This window comes from Argiope bruennichi, chromosome X2, assembly GCF_947563725.1.
Source record: "Argiope bruennichi chromosome X2, qqArgBrue1.1, whole genome shotgun sequence".
Lineage (NCBI taxonomy): Eukaryota > Metazoa > Arthropoda > Arachnida > Araneae > Araneidae > Argiope > Argiope bruennichi.
The window spans coordinates 59,073,145-59,091,376 of record NC_079163.1 but is presented as its reverse complement, the minus strand read 5'-3'; the positions used below and the strand labels follow the sequence as shown (position 1 = coordinate 59,091,376).

Genomic DNA, 18,232 nt, shown 5'->3' with positions numbered 1-18,232 from the left:
AAGTAGTCGTGACCTTCGTGTGCGGGGAATAAGGGGCTGAAAGCAGAATGAAAGAACAGCTAAATTTCTTTATTGTATCCCCTCAGCATCGTTTATTATTACTCATGTTCCATGGAATTTAGAACAAATCTAACGTACAATCAAGTCTGATTTTCAAAAGAGCTGACTTAGTCGTTTCTTTTGGAAGTTCGTTTCTCCTGTTAACTTAAGAGTACTTATTCTTTACTGAATTCCAAAATCGAATGCTGCATTTTTAGAGGACCAGACAGCCTGAAACCTGGAAATGTTCTCAATAGATTTTGTTCATCTGATCCATGAATAAAATTAAGATAAACTCAAATTTCGTTTTAAATTAGATATAATAATATTCGATAAAATATGAAAGTAAGGATAGAAAACTATTTCTCTATCGATAGTTCAACTTACTCTAGACTCCGAAATGTTTAAATAGATGATGCATTTTGTTATCCTCTATGTAAAAATAAAATTAGAATTGTAAGCATTTAGCGTGCAAATTTTGAAGAAGGCTATCAAAATGGTTTTTGTTTAATAAAATTTATTTAAATAAAGCCCCTCACAAAACTACTTTATTCCAATAAACTGAAGGGTTCAATCGGAGATTGCTTTCCGGAATTTATCTCCGGACTTAGAGGAATGTTATTCTATTTTAATGATTATGAAATTTCATTTAACTCTCCTGGGTTATTTACATAGCAATAAAATTCTTCTGCACGTTTTATTTCAATAACAATCTCTCTCAACATCAACGCAACAAAATAAGTATAACTAGTTCGTGGTATAGAATCTTTATTTCTCACGAATTACAAATATTTTCTCACATATATTGTAACAGTCAATACACAGAGAAATTTTGCAACATCTGAAATCAGAGAGTGAACAACATAACACCTAAGACTCACTAACAACATACAGTTTGACATCGAATCAATTGATGAATGAAACACACATCAATATATTAACACATCAAAGGGAGATTTTACTTTCTACATCAGATTATGTGTCGCTTTTTATAAAATGATATAAAAGCAATAAATATATATGTAGAATTGATTTAAGAAAAATATTTTTGCTTTTTAGCCATTAACCAAATTCTGCCTTCAAAATAGAATTTAGGAATTAAGCTTTAAATGAGTTAGTGAGCATTACATGCACATTCTCTTTTTCGGTCCTTGACGATAGAACGACTATACAAGACAAAATATACAAAATACTTAGAGATCATACTACTGGTTTACATGCACGAGGATTTGCATTGACACAAATTCTATCCTCGTCTTTAAACATTGAATTAGGTGCACGATTAAAATATCACATTGAGTAGGCAAAAAAAACCCACAAACATATTTTCCGGTCCTCCAGCTCAAAATTTTTCTAATTATATACAGAAAAAAAAAGTTTAATTCACGCTAACGCTTTCGGGTGATAGTTAGTTAACATCTACATCAAAGATACACGAACATAGCATGCAAAATCAACTGAAATATGCAGTCGGCATCTGCTTGAAGAATTGTAGGTGCCAGATGCTATCAAGTAAAGTCTACATACTCTGATGTTATTTACACAAGACCCAAGATTGAAGCTTGGAACGAAATTTCTTGAGAATCTGGTTCTTGAAGATGTTCCTGCAAGGAAAAAGAAATCGACGTAAATATAAAATGGTACTCAAAATCTATAAATGAAATAAAATCATTCGTCCATCAAGGTTAATAAATACAGTGGTATTCAATAATACTACAACACTAATGAAAAATTTACTTTTGTTAAATGTTTTGTAAATGTAATGTAAAAGAAAATTTGTTATAATGTTTATTGCAATGCAAATGATGTTACAATGCAAGTTAAAAATATTTTAATAATATTAAAGTTAGTAGTAAAAAAAGGAATGTCTTAAAAATAGCGCTAAAATAGTATCTGAAATATAAACGCGTACATTGGAAACTGAAGCAAAAAAAAAATGCTTTGCATGCATGCATGCATCAGCTGGATCAAAAAGTGGGGGAAAATATTGAAAAAATGTTATTGAAAAACTAATAAAAATTTTGAAATATTATTTCTGCATTCTCAGTTTCCCAGTTTTTGTTTCGTATTGTCGAAACTGAAAGGAGCAGAACTATGAAATTTGCACATGTTAAAGAAACTTTTGTACTACATGAAATTGCATTACATTCGGCAGATTCTTTTTTAATTGCAATAAACTCTTTTCGTTGCTCTCAATGCTGGAAATCGTTGTTATCTACTTAAAAATTAGTCATAGCTGAATAAAATATAAAATATCTCTCGAAAATATTGCCAAACGAAGGATATTGTTTGATAAAATACAGTAAATCATATTTTTTTTAATTTTATCAACACTTTCTTATGTCTAGAGTTGCATTTATCATCTAAAAATATGTTTTTAGGAAAATGAAAGTGAGAGAGAAAGAACTCAATCGCAGCAGCAAAATATCATATATTAACTCTTAAAATGAAATTGATTCTAAGACTTAAATTGCCATAATTTTTAAAGAACTAACAGGAAAATTCATTTTCTAAAAAGACATTTCATGGAGAACATCTTATATTCAGATACCTAAATAAAAAGATTTCTGCAAACGAAACTAAGTTCTTTTGAGTGAAATCCTTCAAAAGTTCTTTCGAGTAAACCTTCAAAATTCACTCTTCAGCTATAACAAGGGATTATCTGGTTTTTCTCGGGCGATTCTATTTTTTTAAGCATATCATCAGGAAATAAGCAAATTCTTTTAGCAATTGAAGGAAATAAAGTTTCAGCATCCAGAATTTTCAAAGTAACAAAAATATCTATGCAATCATAGATATTTTGTATTAATTGTCCGAATGTGGGGATCGCAAGGGATAGGTATCGGCCTTTCGAATTTTATTTTATGATTAGCTTTAAGTACTGATGTTTATATAGTTTACGAATATAATTAGAATAAGAGTTTTTTCGGTAATAAGGTTAAGGGTGGCTTTTATTATTGTGTGGGCTATATACATTATATTATTTTTTTCGTAAAATAGTGTTTGAAGCATGTCTTCCTAATTTTCCCGATCGTCTAGTTAGTTATACAGAGCATTTAAAATGTTTTCACTGAAGCATGTTATCTTTTCTTGAAAATTAAATGCTCTTTTTCATTTCTTTAAATATTTTGTTAATTTTGTAAATTTATTAGCATTATTAAATCAGAAATAAACTTTGAATGCTATTTAAAATTATCAAGAAACCATTCCATATTCACGTCTTAAATTTTTATTTTACAAATTCTTTGTCCCTCTACCTAAGCTCGATAATGTTTTTATAAAATATTCGGAATTATGTCTAATTGCAATTTTTTAATTTACATCTAGAAAACAAGTTAATTTAGATTTTAAAGTTTTTTCAATTAACTTCAAAGCTTTTTCAATTAACAGATTTATTTTCTTTTCATTAATAGAAAAAGCCAAATTTTTTACTGGCATAGATTACCCTAAAAAATAAAAGAACACAGAGGCTTTTTCTTAAACCCTGGAAATAGGTAAAATAAAAGAAATTATGGCAGTATTAAGGGGAGAAATAAGAGGTCTAATCATTTAAATTCGCTCTTTCTGATGTTTCGATTAGTATAAATAGTTACCGGTTAATCACACTGATCTTTACATTAAAACAAAATTTATAATTTAATTGATTAGGAAAAGTACAATATGAAGAATTTCCATTCGACAAAAAAAAAAAAAAAGTAAATATGTGTCTATTCAGAATGCTAGCACAAACCACACAGAAAAGAAGTAAAATAAAAATTCTTCCACGTCATCCCTCTTGAATGTTTACTGAAAACGTTTTACGGCTCTCAGACTTTTGGACGGTTTTCGACCGATCCGCAATGAAAAAAAATTACATTTGCCGACCTCGAATTATTGATTTTTGCTGCACTAGAAAACGCAAATGGCCCACTGTTAAACCAGATAAAAATGAAGCCGCGTTTCTTGTCAAATAATCAAATTTCGTGCCCATTAGAGTTTATATTTCGTACAGTGCTGATATTTTTTCAAATGTGCTTTAGATAGAAAATGATGTCCGATTGACTATTAGTAATGGTATTTAGTTCTTGTTGCCCTTGCACTTATGGATTAATGTTATTTAGTAACACTATTGTATGGACTTCACTTGTGGCAGAAACTGTTTTACAAAATTCCTTGAATTTCCTTTGGAACAAAACGATGAAGATTTCTATTAAGAAATCAGCGCTGAAATAACATTAATCTTTTATAGATGCATGGTTATTCAACATACGCATATGGGTTTTTAATCTGCTACCTTTTGGAGAGTTCATTCGCTTTCATGTATTGTGGGAATAAAAGGAATTGTAGATAGAAACAAGGTAGAATTGTAGAAAACAAAACACATGACGTAAGAAAGATAAACTTGTAGGAAGAAAAGATACCTGTATACATAGGGGTTCGGATATCCAAATGCGTTTAAGAAAGACGAGCACCCAATGCATATATACAATTAAATATACTTGCTAATTGATTTTTCAAGGCTTTCTTTTTGTCTAGGAGAACGTGATACAAGAAAATAAATTCGAGTTTTTAAGATTGAGTTATCTCTTGGATCTTCATCCCCACTTTGTGGTAACGGCAACAATATCAATGAATTCTAGATCTTCGGTTCTTTCACTAACTCATTTTGAAAAAAAAATTGATTAACAAAACACTTCATATCTATACATCTTCATGATGAAAAATATTTATCATGTAACTAAATAGAAAGATGCATACGATTAAAACTTTAAGTGGGACTATTTTAAATCATTTTTTCATAAAGAACTTTTTAATAATAATATAAGCATAATAATATCCTATTGTTTGGTAGCACTCTTTGGAAAGATTGTCAGGTATGAAAATATTAAAGATAGGTGCATGCTGCCAGCTTCTAAAGTGCATTTAAATGCAGTTTTTGTTTGAGTGAAATTATGCAATTTTTGTTTGAGCGAAATTTATTCATTTCCAACTAATCAAACTATCAAGATTTGATTCGTTGGAAATGAATCAAAATGTTGACGTTTATATATTAATATATTATTTTTTCATTTTCACTCATTTGATTGCTTTAAGAATTTTCTTTTAAAATGTTTCAAAAAATATTCAACAATACTTTCTATTATTGTATTGAAATTCGAGCCTGTTTCATTGTTTCATCAAACATTTTAAACAAATTTTTACCGCTTACATAAATATGGCGAAAGTGTTTGCCTTCTTTGTGTTTTTTATAATGCGACTGTTCAATTTTGAATTGTTCAAAAACTTTCAGATTTTATACAATTTATTCATGAGGATTGTTTTTTTTTAGTTATATAAGTTGATCTTTGATTTAATTTTGAGCATCTCAAGACTAAATGGTGCAAAACCTGCAAAAAAAAAAATCCTGAAATAAAATCGAACTATTCTATGATTTCCTCAAAAATAAGAAGAAAAAAAAACGTATGAGATTAACGACATTGCAAATTCTTTTCGTTTGTACGAATTTTAAATGTCCCTAGAAAGTTTCGAAATGATGTTATATAGCTATAAACTTCTTAATTTATAAAGAGTGCATTAATACATGTTTATGATTCACTAGATTATACGAATTAATAAAAAATGGAAACATTGATATTGATATGAATGTTATAAAAATGTTCAACTAATTCTTTAAGAAATTACAAAAAGAAATGACTTTTATAAGGTTTAGAAGCAGATAAATAGTGCCGGCAAAAAGCTTTAAAATCAGCATTCAACAATTTACCCGATTGAAAAATATTACTGCCATTGAAAAATAGCAAAGTAAATCTTAAATATCTTCGTTTCTAAAATAATCTCGGAAAGGAAAAAAAAAATGTCGTATCTCATTGAAACGCCAGAGGAATTCAAATCTAAAACAATTACAAATAAGCGACTTACAGTCGATAGTGATATCGTTAGGAGGTAATTACAGTTTCGATAATTCTTTTCTGAATGAGTAACTTTAATTTAGGGATAAATAAATATTGATTTTGAATTGAATAGAAATAATAAAAGCTTCTTAAACAAGCGAATTGAAAAGAGTTTGGTAAAATTGTTCGTGAGAAAAAGAGAAGAGCGAGAAAAACAAAACAAAATGGAATTCTCTCTGGTTTATAACGCGTATCGTAAAACCCACGTGACTCATCATTTCTTTCTCAAAAGAAAGGAGATTCTTGGATTGAGGTTTATTAATTTTTTTTTTTTTCGCCGTCTTATTTCACGTACCTTGCTGAAACGATCAAATAAGATGTTTCAAAATAAGAAGCAAGTCAGCGGAGTTTAATTAATTAAAAGAAATACATGGATGCGTTTCGTTAATTAATGGGGAGGGAAAATAATAAAAGCAACAAAAAGTCTTCCCAATTACACTTTTAATAGTGCAATTAAAAGTAGAAAATAATTATTTTATCAAAACTTTGGAAGAAGAAACCAAATTGTAAATAGCTGAGAGGATAAAAGAAATATTTTAATCATTTTGAAATTTTAATCACATTTATTAAGTAATTTTAAATTTTAATGAATATGTAGGAGTTTTCTTCCTTGTTATATTAAGGCTTCATTTCTATATGTAATTGCTTTCAGTTCCTCTCGTTTTTACGATTTCATTTTGGAATTAATATTCTTCATATATTATTTTTTATTTTATAGCATGCTCATAGAAGTGTGGGTTTGAAAACGTTTTATAATTATTTTCTGCTTCATTACTATAAATATTTCGGAATCTTGAAGTCCTTTTTTTTTTCACAAATTCACAACCAAATGTTTTGAACCCAAATTTAATTACATTTAATGTATTAACTGAGAATCGTGTTCTAAAAATAGTAAAGTTCTGTATTGCCTTCTAAAATATACAAGAAAAGAAAAATTTCAAAATTATAAGTCTTAAAGAAGTAAACAAAGAATCGCTTACTAAATTACACTCATTCAAGCATGAAGCAAGTCAGGTTAAATAAAAGTGTATCAAAAATTGCTGTTTTTTAACTTACATTTGAAAACTAATTGTTAAAAAAAATAGAATAGATTACGTAGACGATAGGCTACATTTTAATGCTCATTTTTAAATGAGCAAGCAATGAAATTTAAAAATATAAAAAATGAGTTGGTTTTCATTTTCACTATTTTATTTCCATCTATTATTTTTGAATGATGAATGTCCACCGATAAGGAAAAATCGTCATGTTAATAATTTTTTAAAAATTTCAAGAGCTACTGATTGACAAGAAATCAATTTTTATCCTCTTATTAATACTGAAGAATGTAAATTTTTAAAAAATAATAGGCAAATAAAACTAAAAACTTGGTGAAAATGGATTTGCTGTCTCAAAACGGTAAGAAGAAAAATATAATTTTTTCTGTATCGGAAGATACAGTCTTCTAGAACTATGAACAAATGAAGAAACTGTAATAAAGCATGCTTATTAAGAATTTCCCCTTTTAATAGAAATTTTCAGTAAAAAAATTTAAAATTTGACTTATAAGCATTAATATAAAAAAATCCAGCAAATACTTCTGAGGATATTATTCCAATAATTTTGTTCGATTCGAAGGAATCTCTAAATTATTATACCTTCTTCCTAAATAAGAAAAGACAGCAGAACATTTAAATTGAGTAAATGAAATATTATTTCTGTTTTATAGTAGCAATTCTGATATCAAATAATAGAATTTCATTAAGATGTGTAAATTTTAGTATTTAATTAATATTTATAAAACTTAAAGGTAATAATTGAAAGTATTTCAGATCCAATCGCTGATTGGGGATGTTTCCAATCCGATATCAAAAGCCCGCCTTTTTATCACTCATTAGAAGCGGAAAGCTCTCTGGCTTGCTTTTATTTTCCTTTCCATTCTATAATCTATGGAGGAAATTAAAATAGAGCTGGACCAGAGCCAGTTTGTGAAGCGAAGCAGGCGCCGAGGTATATATAGTATATATATGGCCTTCCACGGCTATCAGTAGGGAAGGAAAACGACAGGTCGCAAAGAAAATCGATAAGGCACTCGAAATGACTTGGCAAATATGGCAGTCGCAGAGGGGAGTGGTAACAACCAGGTACACGTTTCAAGAGGGGGGAATCTTTTGGGCGCGGAAAAATGCTCCGTCCCATGAGAACAAGTCCTACTAATTGCCACCCAATTCAACTGGAATCTGCCTCCAAGATTTCAAATGAAGAATTAGAGGCCCCATTCATCTAATTCTTCAGTTGGAAGTGCACTCAGGCTGAAATATCGTTCAGATAGCAAATGCTCGCAGATCAATGGATATTTCAATTGGAACTTTCTGCTGAATTAAAAAGGAAAGTAACAATTTATATAAGTATATATGTCAATAAAATGTATAAAATCCAAAACTATACTAAATTAAGCAATGTTTTGCCTCCTGCTTTAAAATTATTTGAACGATTTTATAATTTTCAATCCCTGAGAAGTTCATAATCTCAAAAAAATTAAAGTGCCACCAATAAGATAATGGGTATTTAATGATTAATTATCCAATAAATAATTTGTATCTTCAGCCATCATGATAAATTATTACCTGTGATGTTTTTGGAAATTGGGATGTCAAACCTGTAATGTATTTGAAAATCCCCATTTCGCTTAGTATTTATTTAAGCTTTCTCTTCTCAGTTTATAAATCCCAATGCCATATCACTTCTCTATATTTTGAAACTCTTTTTAATATTTCCTCTTCGTCCCTTTAAACGGCATAGTAGTACTGAGCAATGCTACAACGAGCGTACGACATTTTGAAGCCCTGAGCGTGTGTCAATTCATGTGGTCAATTTCTGTTCGACAAATAATTGAAAATTTCTGTTTTATTTGGAAATCTGAAAAAATTCAGGAAGAATCTGTTCCTCGAGCAGTACATAAGATACAGAGTCAAATCCAAGAAAACATTATAACAAAAAATTAAATTTATATAGCGGTCATTAGTTGTAAGATATCCTATATTTTATTACTGAACAGTAATTATGAAAAATCTAGGATAAATTGAGATTTGGCTCAATTGCATTTCCCGTTTATATAAATGTTTCCATAAGCCACAGTTTGAAAAAGTCTGCATCGAGTTTGAAGACAATATTTTCAATGCCAAAGTCTTTTAATTTTTCCCTTCCAATTTTTTTCACCAATATTGTTTACGGAAGTAGGAGGGGATATTAAATTCATCCAATTACTTTATATCATCTTCTTTAATTTGCATTAGTATAAAGTGAACAAAAGCTGTAACGAATGAAACGAGATATTTAAAACATAAAATTTTAATAAAATGAATCTTTACAGCAATTCTGTATTCACTCCTAAGTTATTACTTGTAGACTGAATGAATCCCCGTAGTCGTTTTTTCATTTCCTTATTGCAAATATGTTTAATGGAAATTTAAAATGAAATTCGTTTTTATACTCGTTACCAACATCGGTATTTTTGCATTTTATATAGTGCATTCAATAAAATTATATAAAAAAAATATTACAGACGATGTCTGAAACTCCTTAATAGAAACGAGCATTTGAATAAATCAGAGCAAAAGGATATAACAAAGGGGACAGGAAAAAATGAATGATTCAAGGATTTTCTTCAAAAACGGCATCTTAATTCACATCTCTTTTTTCATAATTACTTGTATAAAATATACAAGAGTTGGAGCAGGAATTGCTAAGTGCTTGGGGTAATAGTTTTCGATTATAACTAATTTAAATTGGCCTGAATTTTATCACAAAATGATTCATCTCCTTGAGATTCTTTATGCAAACAATATTTCTTGAACTATAATTTTCTAGATAAAAAAATAAAGTATGTTTTATCATAAACAGATCAAAACATTATTTAACCCTTTAAAGGGCCATTTTTTTCTAGTCGTATTATGTTAAAATATTTTTAGGCTTGAAATTAGAATAAGGAAAGGGATTCATTTAGCTTATTAGATAAATTTAATTTGATTAATTAATTAATTTGGTTAATTAATAATTAAGTAACAAATCAAGACATTTTGTCTGAGATAAAGGACTGAAGCAACTAAGTTTCTGATTTATTAAAAAAATTTGTCAGAACTTATGCCAACCTACATAATTTCATACAAAGATTGATAAATTTGGAAGGGAGCATACTTCCCACGGCCTTAGAAAGGGTTAACTGGGACAGTTTGTAAACGAAAACTATTAAAAAAATGATGGTCCATAATTTATTTCTATTTGCATTTGCATAAATAAGGTTGTATTTCTTCCGTAAAATAGTATTTTATATGCATAGCATGATTAAATATTATATAAACTTAATTGTTTCACTGTGAAAAACAAATAATTCAAATTTAAAATTAGCATTTTACTTTTCTTTATTTTATGAATAATTATTAAAAATTCATTAATTAAACAAGTTTCATAAATTGTTCTTATACGAAACGCATTCTAATCGATAAGGAAGAAATATACTCTCCATTTCAGAACTTTCTCTTAACATCTAAAGAGGAAGATCCAAAAGGAAAGGATTTAATTTCCCATGCAATATTTCTGTCATCTTTTTAATTTTGATGAAGGTTCGATGCAATATTTTCTAAAAAGAGAAGTACCTTAATCGCACAATAGCATAATTTTTTTTTTGCAGTCATTTATTTAAGCTATGTCATAATATGGAACTTTTTCTTTCAACACAGCGTAATCTAATAGAATTCTCAAGAGATCACCATTCTTTTTAAACATGCCTTTCAATTTCGTTTCTGGCTTTAGCTAAAAAATTAAAAAAGAATGAAGTGCTTTCCTCGATAAGGATCGATAACTAAGAAATAGTTCAGCATACCACGTTTTAGAAATGGAAGAATGGGAATTAGTTCTAAAATGTGACTCTTTTCTTTATGTTCCTGTTCATTCAGTTTCTCAGCGAAATAAAATTATTACATTTATATGAACCCAAAACATTTTGATGATAATTCATATCATATAATTTCACATCATAATTTCAAATCATATTTTGATGATAATTTCATTTCATATCATTTTGATGATAATTTCATATCAATTCAATATCTCATCATTTTTGATGATAATTTGATATCATATCATAATTTCATATCATTTCATTCTGTTTTGATGATATAATAATTTCATATCATCAAAATCACCCTTCATAAATTTTTGATGATAAGCATTGTGTCGGAAAAACTGCTGAGAATGAAATCATTAGTATACAATATACTTTTATCAACCAAATAAATAAGATAAAAATAAATATGAAAAAAATAACAGTTGAAGATACTAACAAAAATAACCTGATAGGGAATTGGTTTTTGTCATATTAGTTTGATTCGTACTTCTTCATCTCTTAAAATAATTCAATTAGAAAAATTGTTTATATGTATAGATTCGGAAAGTTCCATTCAAAAGCATTCTATTCATTATCATGCATACCAAAGAAGGTTACGGATCAGTAGGACTTACACTATAAAAGATTATGATTCTGCAGTTCAGTTTTATTTGGATTCCAAAATTATAATAGGAAACAGTAAACAGAATCGCTAAAACTACTATATTTATAAAAAGAAAATTACTTTGCTCTTTTACACAAACATCGAAACTGTTTCCTCGCGTCATGTGACAGGGCTTTGTGAAAAGGCTAGAAAAATTAGAGCAAGATTCCAATTCAATCATTGCTCAATAGATAGCTAAAATGACGCATGATGTGTGTCAAATCTGTAATAAAATTCAACATTTACCAAACCTTCCTACTCTTTTACTATAAAAAATATATTATTATAATAAAAAATAAGGGAATTTATTAGTAGTAAATTGAATTTTTACATACAGTAATTTAATAATGATGATTCACTGCAAAAAATTATTTGCAGGTCATTAGGATCCTACAAAATATGTTTTCTTGTACTTGATGAGATTATACTAAAATAAGATTTTATGTAGAAGCGATTATTTCATTTAAACACGAGAAAGGAATTCTTTAAACAACAAAAAGAAAAGAAATTATGTATGATTAATTTAAATTAACCACAAATGCTTTCCATATTTTCATTAAAGCTTATAAATTATAATGCCGACATAAAATGGACTCGAATAATTAACTAGCGTTGCTGCAATCGGTGAGATAAATGGGAAGATAATTCAGTTTTTACATTTTCTTAGAAATTTTCAGTAAGAATGAAAATGAGAAATGGTAGAGTTTCGAACGATATTAACACTTAAAAGTAGTACATAAACTTTTAATATTTAGAATTTCTCTTAACTTCATTTCAAAAGGGTTATAGCAAATCAAAATAAATAGATTCTGATTGTATCGGACTTAAATATAAGCTTATATTTAAAAATTTATTTTGAAGATTTTTCAGAAAACAAATTCAGATATTTCATTTACATCGATTTTTCTCAATTTGTTTTTTTTCAGTGTATATGCAACATTACAATTGATTCTAAACTCCTTATGTTTTGTAAAATTCTAAAGATTTGCAATGAATCCTAAAAACTCTTTTCAATTTGATAAATATGATACTCATTTCAAATTCAAAAACAGAGAAAATAATTATCTTAAACAATTTATGGTTTTTGAGAATTGATAAAAATGCTATACACACTAATTCTTCAGGTTTACCCAATTAATGGCTTAAGACCAATAAGTTTAATCAAACAGAATTCTTTTAAACATAATGCCGTGTTAAAACCGAAGAAATTAAAACTATTCATTTTTAGAGAACTCAATAATACAAAAGAAATTTACTTTCGTTTCTGTAAACCACAAAGCTTGCTTTAGTACTTATGTACAGCATTTAAGAATAATCTCTTTATATATTGAACTAAAGTAGAAATTTCTTCTTAGTATTCCGTAAATTAGATGAAATTAATCTAATAATCTTGTTACAGCCACAAAGCTTGTTTTGACACTCATGGAGGGCAATTCCGAATAATCTCTTTACATATTTAACTAAAGTAAGAACCTCCTTGCAATATTGTGTGAATTAAATATAATTGAATGATTTCAGTTTTAAAGAATTCGCTTACTGAATTGCATTTCAGTTTTCATGTCAACATTTAATAATATTTATCTTGAAATATATCTCGCCAAATTAGGATTAAACGATAAATTTTGCGTCTTCTCTAAAGTGTAATCTGTATATATATATATAATATATATATTATATATATATAATTATCCTCTCTATATATACATATATGCACATACATAGAAAACTCTACGAGATGCAAGTTTTCTATTCTTACAGATTTGAAATAACTTTATATAATTACATTTAAATATATTTTACCAATTTCATTTAGTTTAGTGACAATAACATCCAGTTTTGAAGTACCGTAATCGGCGACACCATCGACACCACAACAATGAGGGAATGTAATTTTATGTGTACCAAACTGACTGTCCTAAATAATTATTTTACTCTTTTAACTCTTTTTTTATATAAAGATCCTCATATTTTCTGACTTCTTTTAGCTTTTAAAAAGTAATTAACTTTTAAAACATATAGATATCAATTCTACGGCATATATTATTCATTAAAATATGCATAAAAAAAAGACATGCTCCTTCTGAAACTATGCAAAGATAGGCAAAGCTCTACAAAAATTATGTGCAACTGAAATGCATGGCACGAACCAAATAAACATGGTCTTACTTTATGTGGATCGTAAAGAAAGAAAAAGCTGTTTCATTTTAATAGAAACAAGATATCAAAGAAAGCCAGAATATGAGAAAAGCTTTCAAGCACTTGGATCTCTTTAATAATTATGGGTCGGTTTCTAATTTCCTTTCATAAAAATATCACCGGTGTATATGCCTAAACAGGAAAATAGTTTTCATATGCCAAGTTTCGAGTGTTTTCAAACACAATATTTGTAAAATTCAGGCATCCGAACCTCCGAGGCTCTTTTTTCAAATTTGAACAACATTAAATGTCATTTACCTCAATCTATGTAAAACGTTTAATAATCAATCATCGGTGAATATTGTGATTCGTTATTAATAATTATGCATAACTAAGTATTATAAAAATTTAACTACGAATTTTTTGTTAACTATTTAGTTTCATATCGTTGTGTATTCTGAGCCGCAGAGTTATCAGTTGTGTATCAAAAGTTTGACATTTTTGCACAAGTCAAGCCTGTGTGGACAGAATTATTAAAATTTTAATTGCATTTTTATTTAATTATGAATTTAATATTGAAATATTAAAATTTTTCTTGTATAACTTCTGGATATATATTATTGCACAAAAACTAAAATATAATATTTTAAAATTATGAAAATTCCTTTTTTTTTCAGTTTGATCAATTAAACTGAATTTACTTTAACTGAATTTTGATCAATTTCCTGAATTTTTTCTTTAATTTTTCAAAACTTACTTTTGATTATTATAATTAAATTCGAACAAACATCATTATTTCATCCAAATTGCACTTTTCACTATTTAAAAAAAATACTTAGTTGCTTTCCTTTTACATAAATTTCAACATTATGATGTTGTGGATTTGAGATTTGAATTTTCATTGATATTCTCTTTCCGAGTGATTAGCAGAAAAACAAAAATTTAATTATTGTAAATCTAATTTTTCTCCAATTTCAAAATTTTTATTCCTTTTGCCTTGCGTATTATTTATTACCTACGAATTTTAATATTTAGAGTCTAACTTTACCGAATCAGTATAGCAATGAAATTAAAATTTTGGCATTTTTATCACAATCGATTACTCCCGTACTAGAATTGTATACTTATATACAATTATAATACATAAGTAATCGTTTGAACGGAGTAATTGGAGAATAGTAACTCCTATATACTTGTACTATAATTTTTGTGCATTTGATCTGCCCTGTATTGCAGCATATTGTTTGAAATGAGAATTGGCATTGCTATAGAATCGTCTTTGTAAATTTAGTTGCTAATTAGCAAACCTTAGAATGATTTTGAAAAGGGGATGTTTGAATTTTTATGACATGTATAGTATATCCAATAAGAAATTCAATTTAAAAGTAAACTGAGCAAAATAAAGGGAAAAAATAAGATTTTTAATTTAAATTCTGAAGAGTATCTTACAAATTGTACTTCATTTATATTAGAATAACTACATTTTGCGGTAAGCTTGTCTGTCCTAAATATTGATTTTTATAGTTATTAGAATATTAATACGGAATGCGTAACTACTTAAAATATCTCCTGTTTGTTGACACTGAAAAATAAGAATGAAATGAAGATCTAATTATATTTGAAACTGATTTCTTTTCCGACGCATGCTTTAGTTAAAAGCATTTTAATATTAAGTACAATATGTTAAATATCTATGCAAATCTAAATTTCAAATCATAGAATCAACAAAAGAGAAAAAAATGAAAAATATCTACGCCATTATTTATGTTGATTGAAAGAATTTTATGATGTTCTCAACAACAAAATGAATTAATCTGGAAATTAAATTTTCAAAACCACTATCAAACAATATTTAAAATAGCCTTTTAATAAATGTCACCTTTCAGCATTTTCCAGAATATAAATTAAATGTATTAGAATCTTAGATACCAAAATTTTTGAAGAGTCAAAGTATTCGCTTTTTTTAGTCAATATGTCTATTAGAAAAGAAAGCTTATAGTTATAAGCTTTTAAATACCAAACATATTAACCGTATTATTAGCCTAATAATTAATTGAGTAATTAACATTTTTAATTAATGTAAGATAAACCTGATAATATCACTTTAAAAAAGGAATCATTATAATAGTGGCGGAATTAATTTAAAGTTAAAAATCCATAATTAGTGGTGATGTGAAAAAAACAAGCTTCATTGCATTATAAAAACCGTCAGTTTGAAATTGCAGCAAGTAAGTATTTAAGAGGCAAAATTTATCAAATAAAACAAAAAAAAAAGAATTTTTCCTTAAGTGAATTATAAACAAAAGGTGCCGTGTGAAACCTTATATTTAACAGTATGAGAACAGCATCAAATTCTTGCATTTCTAATACCGCATACCTTTAAAAGAGAAATGTTTGATATGTTTCTGAATATGCTGCTATGTTAAAATAATTTTTTAAAAAAATCTTCGTCAGTGAAAAGTTTGAAGACCCCAATTTCTTCATTGTTTTTTAAAACCAAATTAATGAAATACCGAATCCCTTAATGCGTTTACTAAGAATTAATATTAACTCAAAAACTTTTTTTCATGACTTGTCTACAAATACAGATACTAATAAATTTAAAGAAAATATTTTTAAGAACACACTTTCATTAATATATTAAAATGTAGAATTTTTTTTATTTAAATTATTTTCCATTTTTTTTTAATCTCTAAATTATAGTTTTTTATTTTAAACATTATGGGAAATAAATTCTTTTTCCCCAAATAAATGGAAATTTCTGTCATTTGTATGGAATTAAAATTTGATTAAACGGATCAGTTAAATAATAATTAAATTTTGAAGATGGTGTATTATCAATGAGAATAAACAAGTGTGCAAAATTTCATAACACTAACATGTTAGAACGTGAATAATACATAAATTGAATACAAAATAGCATTTATCTAGAAAAGAAACGTCAAATATATACAATTGTGTAAGAACCTTGAGCCTAAATTCCTTTTCGATTGAAAATATATAAAATAATCTCTCGATGTTGCAATAGCTCTGTTATGTAAAATTCCTTTTCCACCGGATTTTCCTAATTCTATTTTTCAGGATCTTAACTGCCAGCCAACAGAAATAATTGAGCATTAAAGAAAGGCAGCTTTCCTATTCGCTATCTTATACAGATACCGGAAGATAGTGAAAATATAACTTTTCAATTGGGGTTTATAAAATATATTTCCGTTTGAATTTATTCGAATATTTCCTTTGAAAGGAAAGAATTCATATCATTTTTCAAAGAAATTCTACATTGTAAAGGAGTATATTTCAGTTTGAGCTATTTTATTGGAATCGGTTTTTCATCATCGCATTGTTACTTCCATTACAAAATTAAAAAACATCGTCATTTACTTTAATTGTAATTGTATAAAACTGCACGATGACAAAAAAAAATATATTCTTGATTATTATTTCAATATAAAGGAATCTTTTAAAAAACTCCTAAGCGAAGATATACTTGGAGGAAGTGCCTTCATGTTTCCTATCACTATCAACAATTCCCTGCTTTATTAATCAGTTTTACGCTTATCTGAAGAATCATTCAAAGTTAATACTGCCTTGCTTCATCTCTCAGATGGTAAGGAGAAATCGTGCGGATTAAATTGCAGCCAGGTAATTAATTGCGCAGCTTTTTGATACTTATACAACATGCATTTACACATTATTGTTAATATTTTATCTGGGCCATTTTCATTCGTTGAAGAAATCTATTTAAAATCTAAATTATGAGCTATATATATAATATATATAATATGAGACTTTCTCATTTCTAAAATTTTTCTACGACTCTTCTCGATCAAAAAATATGTTTACCTCAACTCTTCTTTGCATGATTTTTTCATTTTTTGTGAAATAAATCAGGGTGATATAATTTATGCTCTAAAGGAAAAATGTTTTAAAAATCCTAGCGTAAATATATAATATAAAATAATTAAAAAACAGTATGATGGAAATATCCATCACCGTGCAAATTTATATGTTAAGCTCAGTACAAAATCTCCAATGTCCCTCTCTTCTAAATTTCTACACTCATTATAGCTTTTATCAGCAAAAAAAAAAATCTTGGATTAATTTTTAAAAATTATTCAGGAATTTGCAGTTACTTTCAACCACAACAAACAGCGGAATGACAAGTTCAAATCCGCCTGTAATGATTGTGACATTTGATTTTTTTTTTTTTTTTTTTTTTTTGCAGCCATGTTTCTTATTACGCAATAGTCGTGAAAAACGTTGCCAGCAACAACCAATTTGCAGTACACCTGTTTTGAGTACATTTTTTTCACTAATTATTATAGAAATTTCCATCATCATGCAAAGATAGGGTTCAATCCGCAACTTTTGTGTAACACTTGTTGATCAAAATTATATCTAACTCATTGCTCAAATTTTGAGTTACAAGTTGCCCATTTTTATTTACATGAAAGAACTCGCTCTAATTTTATTATTTATGTGTATGTTCAGGCAACAGATTTGTGATCAGCAAGCGTCTGAAATTAATTATGCTATCTCTTTGGCAATTATCGAATTCAAGAAATTAATGATTTTTCGGTAATTATACTGTATTTTTTA

General features: G+C 27.6%; 1 protein-coding gene across 2 annotated transcripts in view; it reads right to left on the bottom strand.

Moving 5' to 3' along the window:
• Window positions 1–802: 802 nt before the first annotated feature.
• Window positions 803–18,232, bottom strand: part of LOC129960718 (octopamine receptor beta-2R-like) — a 90,353-nt gene continuing 72,923 nt past the window's right edge. For both annotated transcript variants that reach the window (XM_056074298.1, XM_056074297.1), the window contains one exon: window positions 803–1,643. The gene's annotated coding sequence lies outside the window, so the exon portion shown is untranslated. The remainder of the gene's footprint in view (window positions 1,644–18,232) is intronic.